Raw genomic sequence first — 12,122 nt, forward strand, 5'->3', positions numbered from 1 at the left:
TAAAATCAATGGGTCTGCACACACGAGTGATTTTTCACTGACCATGTCTCCGTGTGGCATACAAGCGTGTCCGTGATTTCTGCATGGAGACATGTCCGTTTTTTTCCGGCATCACTGTTGTCCCATGGACCACACTATGGTATGATCAGTGAAACACGTACCAGACAAACACATACATTGAAAATAAAAGTTTTTTTAATCTCACCTGTGTCCAGCGCTGCGGTCTCCAGCCACTGCTCTCTGCAGCTTCCAAGCCTGCTAATTATTCTCATGCATATGAATTTAAGCACTGCACAGCCGACCCAGAAGTAGCTGCAGAGGGGAGACTGCGGCGGCCAGAAACACAGCAGAGCCAAAGAGTTCAGCATCAGGGACAGCAGGAGCGGAGACAGGTGAGTTTATCTCCTTGTGCTATAACGGATGGCACATAAACAACACACGTATGCCGTGAATCACGGGACACAGAGGGACATATGTTTTTCACTGCTTTGTTAACAACACATCTGTGGTTTTCACTGACGTGTTAAACAGATCTAAATCTGTAATGCGCCGCCCTTTGCATGTGTCAATTCTAATACTGATATCAGCTGATGAGGTTGAGGGGCTCTAGGGCCATTTTCATACATCCGACATTCACCATGATGTCCTGACCAGCCATGGGTCTCCTGACATAAACTCAGCACCTCATAGGCTTAAATAATGTTTTTGTTGGGGTCAGGAGGCCTTCATCGGTCCGTGTGAATGAGTGAAACCTGCCAGATGTTGTCATGAGTGTGTCCTGCTCTAGGTAGACCTCTGGCAAGTCTGGGACCAGAAGATCACAAGCCTTATTGTTCACAGGTCTACAACTTGCATTTGAGTCAATCCACTTTCTTTTAGTGCTGTAGGAGTGAAGGACTCTTTTCTGTCTGGCTGTACATTGTAGCCTTAATTTAACCATGCCCCTTTGCTATAAAATGTCACGTGTCTTACAGTCTGGCGTCAGTTATAGATTCTCATTCTATGCTGATCACTTTGGAAGGAACCTGTCTCTGGAAGAAGCTCAGAAGTCGTGACTATTGAAGCTGTATTGTTTAGCTGCAATGGAGGAGCTTGGAGTGTTTTCCTTTTTGTGTCTATTTTCTCTCTGTCTCCCTCCCTTACCTTGTGTTGTATTATTGTAGTAGTGAGACTAGTGTTCTTGTCGGCCTTCTAGCCAGCGTGATTTCAGGGCAATCGAGGGCCTGGGCAAGTGACTGTAACGAGGGGAAGGACCCGTATAGAGATGTTAGAGAGCGTAGGGTACAGACTCGGGTCATTTACTTGAGGTGTCCTTTCTCCCCTTGTCTTATCGCCAGGGCCTTCCTTCTATACCATTCCCATTGTTACCCTTGTGTTGCGCTGCATGCTGAGTATCTGTACGCTCTGGCGTGACATATGTGCACAGCAGATGTGAGCTGTAATCTGATTGATTGCTGTTCAGTTTGTGTAAATTATAAAATTAAACTAATGATTTGATTAGTTGCTGTCGGCAACAAAACCGCTCAGACAGCTATATCATATGCTGAGCAAACAAAACGGCGATCTGACTAGTACTCATCTCTTGGCTGTAATTATGAGAGAAATTTTTGGCTGGCATGGTTTATAGGGCACCCTCTATCATCACAGCACACTCTGGCTGACACTGCTGAATATTTCATTATTGGACCATATAGCAGTTGCCTATCTTTGTTTATGGGGATCCTCTAATGCCACTATTTATGGCATTAGCAGTCAGGCACTCTATAGCGGTTTCTGTTTATGCTATTGGCTGTTAGTGCTAAGGCACTCCATAGGGAGTACTGGCTGTTATTAGGCCACTCCATAGCTGGTACTGGTTGCTATTGAGGCATTCTGTAGCTGGCACTAGATGTTATTGGGGCTTTCCATAGCTGGTCCTAGCTGTTATTCGGGCACTCCGTGGCTGGTACTGCTTATTATTGGGCCTCCCCGTGGCTGGCGTTATCTGTTATTGGGGCACTCTATGGCTGGTAATGGTTGTTATTATTGTGGCACTCCATAGCTGGCACTAGGTGTTATTGGGGCACTCCATGAGTAGTACTGTTTGTCATTATTGGGGCATTCTGTAGCTGGCACTAGCTGTTATTAAGGCACTCCATGGCTGGTACTGGTTGTTATTATTGGGGCACCCAGTGGCTGGCGCTGTTATTGGGGCACTCCATGGCGAGTACTCATTGTTATTATTTTGGCACTCCTAGCTGTTATTGGGGCACTCCATGACTTGTACTTGTACTGGATGTCATTATTGGGGCACTCCATAGCTGGCGCTAGTTGTTATTGGGGCACTCCATGGCTGACACTGTTTATACCATTAGCTATCATTTGGCCACTATGTGGCTGATACTTTTTATGCCACTGGCTGTTATTAGTGGGGCACTCAATGGCTGGTACAGTTTGTGCCACTGTCTGTTTTTACTGGGGTACTCTATGGCTGATACTATTACGCCACTGGCTGTTATTATTTATGGCGTTATATGATTGACACTGTTATGCCACTGTCTGCCATTATTACTGTGCTCTATGGCTGTTGTAAATACGGCTCTTTGATGTGGGAAATAAAGCTGCTTTTTCACAGTCTAGAGAGGCTGAATGACACTTGTAATGTTGGCCAAATTGTTTGTCACTCTGCGCTCCTGGAATCAGATATAACCAAGAAATACTGAGTTTTCTTAGCTTGACAGAAGAGGAGGTCCCAGGGTGAAACACTTGACTTTTGTTTTTTTTTTTATCTTGCCCTCTATGACGCCAGACGGTTTTGTGTTACAAATTTGCCAATTTAAACCTTCAGTTATTGACAATGGCTTTGGAGACATGCCTGTTGGATTAGTCTACTTACACATCTCTGTGGAATCTGATCCGACTCAATCGGCCGCCATGCGCAATAAGTTGTATAGCGGGTGATCAGAGAATATGAGGAAGAGGGACTTTCCGTACTATTTATAATACTGCCATTTATATAAAGGGAGATTTCCACTCCGATGCTATTGTGGGACACGGCAAAAGCGGTCCTAAGGGGCAAAATAATAGGTTATGTTTCCTCAATGAGGAAGAAAATTCAGACCAAATTTATTGAAACTTCCTTTAAGTTGAGACAGGCGTATACGTCCTTTCAGGAAAACCCAGACACAGCCCATAGGGATGTTTGGTTGCTGGAGCAGGGGGCTTTTAACAGGTGGGCAGTAAGGAGGGAGCAAATATTTAAAACAGCCCAGGAGGCGACCCTTCATCGATTTGGGAATAAGGCGGGTAAACTGATGGCCAATCTGGTAAAAATTAGAGGGACCCTGCAAGGACCTATGCAAATGAGGGATCGCACAGGTGAGGTACACAATAATCCTGGGAGGATAACCGAAATATTGGGGGCATATTACAAGGAATTATACACAGGGGACATACAAGTCACAATTAAAGATAACAATATTTTTACTAAAGTGACCCTTCCTGGGATCACAGAGGAACAACGTACTTTTTTGAACGCTAAAATTTCAGGGGAAGAGGTAGTTGGCACTCTCAAAAGTATGCAGAACAACAAAGCACCAGGGCCAGACGGGTTCACGGCTGAATTTTACAAGACGATGGTAGATGAGACCTCTCCTATATTGTTAGAAATATACAAGGTCCTGGAGGGTGAAGCGTCTTTTCGCAATAGTAACCTAGCCTATATATAATTAATTCCGAAACAGGGTAAGGATCCGCTATCCCCAGGCTCTTACCGGCCAATTTCACTTATTAATTTGGACATAAAGTTACTCTCAAAAATAATGGCTAACCGCTTAGCCGTAATCCTGCCCCATTTAATATCCCCAGCTCAAGCAGGTTTCATTAAAAATAGATCAGCGACGCAAAATATTCGTAAAGTCTTATTGGCCCTTGATAGGGTGAGCTCTAAGGATCTGGTCAAAGAGACTCCAGCGTTATTAACAATAGATGCCGAGAAGGCCTTCGATAATGTGGAGTGGCCTTGGCTCTATAGAGTTTTAGACACAATGCTATTCTCGGGGTCTTTCTACAATGTGATACGTGATATTTATACAAATCTTAGAGCACAGGTTTATATTCCAGGTTTCCTCTCGACTCCCTTTCAGTTGCATAGGGGGACTAGGCAGGGCTGTCCCCTTTCACCACTTCTTTTCAACCTGGCTTTAGAGCCCCTGGCGAGGCTGTTAACTGACCATCGCACTTTTCAAGGGATCCTCATAAATAAGATGCGGATACAGGCGACACTCTTTGCCGACGATGTACTGTTGTTTCTCTCTGATCCTAAAACTCAGGTACCACTTATATTAGATATATTGCGAGAATACGGGAGCTACTCAGGCTTTAAAATTAACCCAACTAAATGTGAATTGCTGTACCTGGGCAATGGGAAGGCTCATTTGCAGGAGGCTGGCCAGTGTGAGCATATTTCTATAGCAAGATCATACATCACATATCTGGGCATTAGAATTGGTAAGGGGCCGACTTCTTTATATAACCTAAACTTCCCACCTCTTATAAATCAAATAGTTCAGGACCTCCAGATATGGCAGGACCTCCCGTTGAACATCATGGGCAGAGCACAATTAATTAAGATGATGTCCATGTCTAAGTTGATGTATCATATCCAAACTCTACCTTTGCTCTTGAGACATAAGGATGTTGAACTTCTTAATAGAAGTTTCTCGAGGTTTGTGTAGAGGGGGAAACGAGCTCGCATTGGTATAAGGAAGCTGACTGCATCAAAGGATAATAGGGGATTAAACCTACCAAATGTTAGGGGTTACAATCTGGCCTGTCTGTCCAGGTATTGGATGGATTGGATTCATGGCTCACAGAAACATGTGTCCCTTGGAGTTGAGAGAGATTATGCGTTTCCATGGGATTTAAAGGCCCTTCTTCACACCAGTCAAGCTAATCTACCCCAAAAAAATTAAGCAGTCTTCTCTGTTTAAGGATACGATAGCAGCCTGGAGGGCAGTGAGGAAGCATTACAAGTTGGCATATAAAATTTCTAAATATCTACCCCTATGGGATAATCCAGGGTTCAGCCAGGGAATTAGCAATAAACTATTTGAAGAATGGAGGCGGAAAGGTATACAGAGGGTCTCCCATCTTTTTCATTTCATCCTTCTGAGCCAAGATGGTTGGGGAGGGAAGAATTGATAGACAATTATGGGTTGAATCCTAACCAAATAATCCAGTATGATCAGGTGAAGCATAAGGTTATGGCTCAATTGCAAGACATATCGTCAGAGGTGTCACTTAATACATTTGACGGCCTGGTCAAGTTGACACAAACGTCCTCGTCAATTTCATCTCTATATGGGGCAATGCGAAACCAGTTGACTGGCTATCAGCCAGAGAGTTTCTTTAAGCCATGGGAAAAGCAACTAGGGGACCCCGACATTGGAACAAAGATCATGGAGGGGTGGAGGGCCCTACGAAAGGCAATACTGAATGAACAGTGGCGGGAGACTCAGTATAAAGTGATGCATCGGGCGATTTATGCATTCAATTTGCCCAGAAAGCTTGAGAATCCTGAGAGGATTACTCATTGTCCGAAATGCAATTTAGAAGCAACGGATCTCTACCATGGATTGTGACTGTGTCCCCACCTTGAGCCACTGTGGGCCCAAGTATAAAAGTGTGTGGCTAAACTCTGGGACATCAAACTTCTTCTCTCCCCTAATCTGGTTCTGTTCCATGCGTGGAAGGGGGTGAGCGTCGAGGGGAGGAGGAGTAAACATCCCCCTTCACTACTACATGTAATCATACTTGCAACAAAGAGGATGATACTGAAATATTGGTTGGAGTCAAAAGTACCCTCGTTCGAAGAAGTAATAATCCATATAAAACGGCTGATGGAGTTAGAGAGCCTTGATGCTGGAAGGAAGTCGGGACGATTAGGTAGGCACCTCAAAAAGTGGAGGGAGTTTATTATAACCTACCTCAATTCGGAGGAAATAGAACGCTTAATGTCACCATTTAAGGAGACGGCGTGGTATTACTCTGAGAAGTTAGGTGGTACACTCGGAGGATTGGAGGTGGGGGTTGAAGGTGACTAGGTGGGAGTGGGTTTGAGTAGTGGGTGGTTCAGGGGGGGGGGGGAGTAGGAGAGTTTAACAGGATGGTTGCAAATTCATTCATATAGCTAGTTATAAGGGTTTCCGTGAGGTATTAAAGATTCTGAGTCTTGCTGTGAATACTGTGAACATTGATTAGATGTTGTAGTACTGAATTGTAAATGGAGCGATATACAATTTTCTTGTCATTTTGCTGATAATTTTGTTGATATTATTAATATTATTTGTTCTATGTAATGATTTGTTTGCTTTTGAAAATAAATAAAAATAATTTAAAAAAAGGGAGATTTCCAATTTTCTTTATATGGTCCTGCAATTAAATATGTGGGGGGTCTTACTCCTAGAACCCCCAGTGTTAGCACAAATAAGGTCTCCCAAGTATATGGCTGCTATCAATAAGCGGTTTCTGAAATTAACATAGACTTCTATTGAAATTTGAGACCAACTAATTTTACCATGGACTAAGGACCCTTCATTCTCAAGTAGTGATGAGGGTCCTGAAAGTTGGACACATACTTTATGATGAGGAGCGGAACAATCGCGGTTGCAGGGATCGCCACCGGGCCTGGGGGTGCAGGGGGCCCTCCAGCGTCAGCTGGATGTGCCTCTGAGGGCGCATATCCAGCTGAAATGCATTGTGGTGCAGAGACCCGTCAGATCCCTGCGCTGTGATACACGCTACTAGCCAAACAGATACTGGCAGCTTTCAGTGGCATCTCAGTGACTGAGGCAGCGCATGACAATGACGTGATGAGTTGCCATAGCACGAACACTGATGAAAGCTGCCAGCCTCTGCAGGCTGAATATAGAGGTGGGAGCCAGGTAGGGTGAGGACAGTATATACCTATATTCCAGCTAGTGTACAGTATACACATGGAGGGGACCCGGGAGTGGAACATATATACCAGGAGGGGGACAGTAGATACCAGAAAGGGCTCAAGAGAGGAACATATATACCAGGAGGGGGACAGTAGATACCAGGAGGGGCTCAAGAGGAACATATATACCAGGAGGGGACAGTGTATTCCAAGAGGGGGACAGTGTATTCCAAGAGGGGTCCAGGAGAAGAACAGAATATACCAGAGAGGCCCAGGAGGAGGACAGAATATACCAAGATGGGGCAAATATACCGGGATGGGGGACATATTTTTACCAGGAAGGAGCCCAGGAGGGGTTACCTTAGAACAGGATGGGGGACTTTACTACATAATGCAGGGAGGGCAATTCATATGTCTTTATAGTATTTAGAAGCCTAAAGGTATAAATACATATGACCAACATGCGGTGATAGGGGAGGGGGGCCTAGGTCAAAATTTTGCACTGGGACCCATCAAATTCTAGTTACACCACTATTTATGATCTAATTGGGACAGTAGCATAGCTAGCGGGGGGGCAGAGGGTGTGTTCGCCCCAGGCCCCGTGCTCAGAGGTGGTCCACTCGGAGCTACAATACTTTTAACTGTATCAGTGACACTGCACCTTTAAATATAGTGGCTTGGCCGTGTCACAAGCTTTAGGTCCTATCATACAGTGCACTGTTTGCAGAGGATTCCCTGCTGTTCCTCCAGGACCTGTGCAGTGCTTAGTGCCGCCTCCCGCTGCCTGTGATTCCCTCTTACTGAAGATGGAGCTCTGGGCTGGAGGTAAGATGCAGAGATTATCTAAGATTGTGTGCAGTGGGGGAGGGAAGAGAGTTACCGTGGTGACATGTATCAGTGACCATTACTGTGCAATGTTAGGGCCTGATAACATGTATGTAATGAAGGGATGTGTGTGGGAGGAGGGGAGCTGTATATTATAAAGACCTGATAACATGTATGTAATGAGGGGATGTGTGTGGGAGGGGGGCTGTATATTACAAGGACCTGATAACATGCATGTACTGAGGGGATGTGTGTGTGGGGGGAGGGGAGCTGTATATTATAAGGGCCTGATAACATGTATGTACTGAGGGGATGTGTGAGTGGGGGGCTGTATATTATAAGGGCCTGATAACATGTATGTACTGAGGGGATGTGTGTGGGGGGAGGGGAACTGTATATTATAAGGGCCTGATAACATGGATGTAATGAGGGGATGTGTGTAGGAGGGGGAACTGTATATTATAAAGGCCTGATAACATATACGTAGTGAGGGGATGTGTGTGGACAGGGGGCTGTATATTATAAGGGCCTGATAACATGTATATAATGAGGGGATATGTGTGTGGTGTGTGTGTATGTGTGTGTGTGTGTGTGTGTGTGTGTGTGTGGGGGGGGGGTTGGGGTGCTGTATACACTGTGTGCAGAATTATTAGGCAAGTTGTATTTTAGAGGATTTTTTTTTTATTATTGATCAACAACTACGTTCTCAATCAACCCAAAAGACTCATAAATATCAAAGCTTAATATTTTTGGAAGTTGGAGTGGGTTTTTTTTTAGATTTGGCTATCTTAGGAGGATATCTGTTTGTGCAGGTAACTATTACTGTGCAGAATTATTAGGCAACTTAATAAAAACCAAATATATTCCCATCTCACTTGTTTATTTTCACCAGGTAAACCAATATAACTGCACAGAATTTAGAATAAACATTTCTGACATGCAAAAACAAAACCCCCCAAAAATTAGTGACCAATATAGCCACCTTTCTTTATGATGACACTCAACAGTCTACCATCCATAGATTCTGTCAGTTGCTTGATCTGTTTACGATCAACATTGCGTGCAGCAGCCACCACAGTCTCCCAGACACTGTTCTGAGAGGTGTACTGTTTTCCCTCCCTCTAGATCTCACATTTTATGAGGGACCACAGGTTCTCTATGGAGTTCAGATCAAGTGAAAAAGGGGGCCATGTCATTATTTTTTCATCTTTTAAACATTTACTGGCCAGCCACGCTGTGGAGTAGTTGGATGCATGTGATGGAGCATTGTCCTGCATGAAAATCATGCTTTTTTTTATCAATTCCGACTTCTTCCTGTACCACTGCTTGAAGAAGTTGTTTTCCAGAAACTGGCAGTAGGTCTGGGAGTTGAGTTTCACTCCATCCTCAACCCGAAAAGGTCCCACAAGTTCATCTTTGATGATACCAGCCCATACCAGTACCCCACCTCCACCTTGCTGGCATCTGAGTTGGAGTGGAGCTCTCTGCCCTTTACTGATCCAGCCTCTGACCCATCCATCTGGCCCATCAAGAGTCACTCTCATTTCATCAGTCCATAAAACCTTTGAAAAATCAGTCTTAAGATATTTCTTGGCCCAGTCTTGACGTTTTCTCTTATGTTTCTTGTTCAAAGGTGGTCATTTTTCAGCCTTCCTTACCTTGGCCATGTCCCTTAGTATGGCACACCTTGTGCTTTTTGATACTCCAGTAATGTTGCAGCTCTGAAATATGACCAAACTGGTGGCAAATGGCATCTTCATGCTCGATTTTCCTCAATTCATGGGCAGTAATTTTGCGGCTTTTTTGCCCAGCATGCTTCTTGCGACTTTGTTGCATATTTGCCATGAAACACTTGATCGTTTGGTGATCATGCTTCAAAAGTTTGGCAATTTCAAGACTGCTGCATCCCTCTGCAAGACATCTCACAATTTTGGACTTTTCAGAGCCCGTCAAATCTCTCTTCTGACCCATTTTGCCAAAGGAAAGGAAGTTGCCTAATAATTAAGCACACCTTATATAGGGTGTTGATGACATTACACCACACCCCTCCTCATTACAGAGATGCACATCACCTGATTTACTTAATTGGTAGTTGGCTCTCAAGCCTATACAGCTTGGAGTAGGACAACATGTATAAAAAGTATCATGTGATCAAAATACTCATTTGCCTAATAATTCTGTACAGTGTATTATAAGGGCGTGATAACATGTAAATAATGAAGGGCTGTGTAGTGGTGGAAGGGGGTCTATATATTATAAGAGCCTGATAACATATAGTGTGGGCCCATCATACTGTGTATAGGGGAGTTGTGGGCCCATCATACTGTATAGGGGAGGTGTGGGCCAATCATACTCTGTATAGGGGAGCTGTGGACCCATCATACTGTGCATAGGGGAGCTGTGGACTCATCATACTGTGCATAGAGGAGTTGTGGGCCCATTATACTGTGTATAGGGGAGTTGTGGGCCCATTATAATGTGTATAGGGAGCTGTGGGCTCATTACATTGTGTATAAGGAGCTGTGGGCCCATCATACTCTATATAGCGAACTGTGGGGACATCATTCTGTATTGATGGCTATGGGGACCATTATATTGTGTATAGAGAGCTGTACCTGGGAGACTCAGGAGACATTGTTAAATGTTAAGTGGACATTTAAGAAGCATTATTGTTATAGGGGCACTCAGGGCATTGTGACCGTCACAGGCACACTGGGGGCATTATTACATTCTAGGGGCAAAATGTGGACACTTTTCTAGGCACTTGCCAAGGGCAATAATGTTTTTGAGAAGGCAATTTTACCATCTAGAGGGCACAAATGAGGCATTATTAGCATGTGTGGGTACAGCGGTGGCATTAGTACCGTATTTTTCGGACTATAAGACGCACCGGACTATAAGACGCACCCTGGTTTTAGAGGAGGAAAATGGGAAAATAAAACTTTAAGCAAAAAATGTGGTCATGACACACTGTTGTAGGGCGAGGATCTGCTGCTGACACTGTTATGGGGGTAATGTCCCCAAATTCTCTACTAAGGTACCCCATCCTGGTAATGATCCTCCTGCCTTGTATATGATCCTGCTATAAACCCCCATCCATCCTGTTCACATACCCCCCCCCATCCAGCCTGTTCACATACCCCCCCATCCAGCCTGTTCACATACCCCCCCCCCATCCAGCCTGTTCACATACCCCCCCCATCCAGCCTGTTCACATACCCCCCCATCCAGCCTGTTCACATGCCCCCCCCATCCAGCCTGTTCACATGCCCCCCCCATCCAGCCTGTTCACATGCCCCCCCCCATCCAGCCTGTTCACATGCCCCCCATCCAGCCTGTTCACATGCCCCCCCATCCAGCCTGTTCACATGCCCCCCCCCATCCAGCCTGTTCACATGCCCCCCCCATCCAGCCTGTTCACATGCCCCCCCCATCCAGCCTGTTCACATGCCCCCCCATCCAGCCTGTTCACATGCCCCCCCCATCCAGCCTGTTCACATGCCCCCCCCATCCAGCCTGTTCACATGCCCCCCCCATCCAGCCTGTTCACATGCCCCCCCCATCCAGCCTGTTCACATGCCCCCCCATCCAGCCTGTTCACATGCCCCCCCCATCCAGCCTGTTCACATGCCCCCCCCATCCAGCCTGTTCACATGCCCCCCCCATCCAGCCTGTTCACATGCCCCCCCATCCAACCTGTTCACATGCCCCCCCATCCAGCCTGTTCACATGCCCCCCCATCCAGCCTGTTCACATGCCCCCCCCATCCAGCCTGTTCACATGCCCCCCCATCCAGCCTGTTCACATACCCCCCCATCCAGCCTGTTCACATACCCCCCCATCCAGCCTGTTCACATGCCCCCCCATCCAGCCTGTTCACATACCCACCCCCATCCAGCCTGTTCACATGCCCCCCATCCAGCCTGTTCACATACCCCCCCCCATCCAGCCTGTTCACATACCCCCCCCCATCCAGCCTGTTCACATACCCCCCCCCCCCCATCCAGCCTGTTCACATACCCCCCCCCATCCAGCCTGTTCACATACCCCCCCCCCATCCAGCCTGTTCACATGCCCCCCCATCCAGCCTGTTCATATACTCCAATCGTGCTCATATACCATCCTGGTATATGGCCTGTATCCTATAGCACAGAGAAAAAAAATAAACGTTTATACTCACCTTTTCCTCACTCCCTGCAGCACCGATCATCTTCCTCTCTGGCACGCTGATCTGTGTGTGTGTGTGGAGCCGTTCCCCTGCTGCATCGCGATGTCTTCCTGTATGTGCCGATCAGCTGACCAGCTCAGCACAGATCAGCTGACCGGCACAGATCAGCTGACCGGCACATACAGGAAGTCATCGCGTGCAGCAGGGGGG

Source organism: Anomaloglossus baeobatrachus, chromosome 5 (genome assembly GCF_048569485.1).
Source record: "Anomaloglossus baeobatrachus isolate aAnoBae1 chromosome 5, aAnoBae1.hap1, whole genome shotgun sequence".
Classification (NCBI taxonomy): domain Eukaryota; kingdom Metazoa; phylum Chordata; class Amphibia; order Anura; family Aromobatidae; genus Anomaloglossus; species Anomaloglossus baeobatrachus.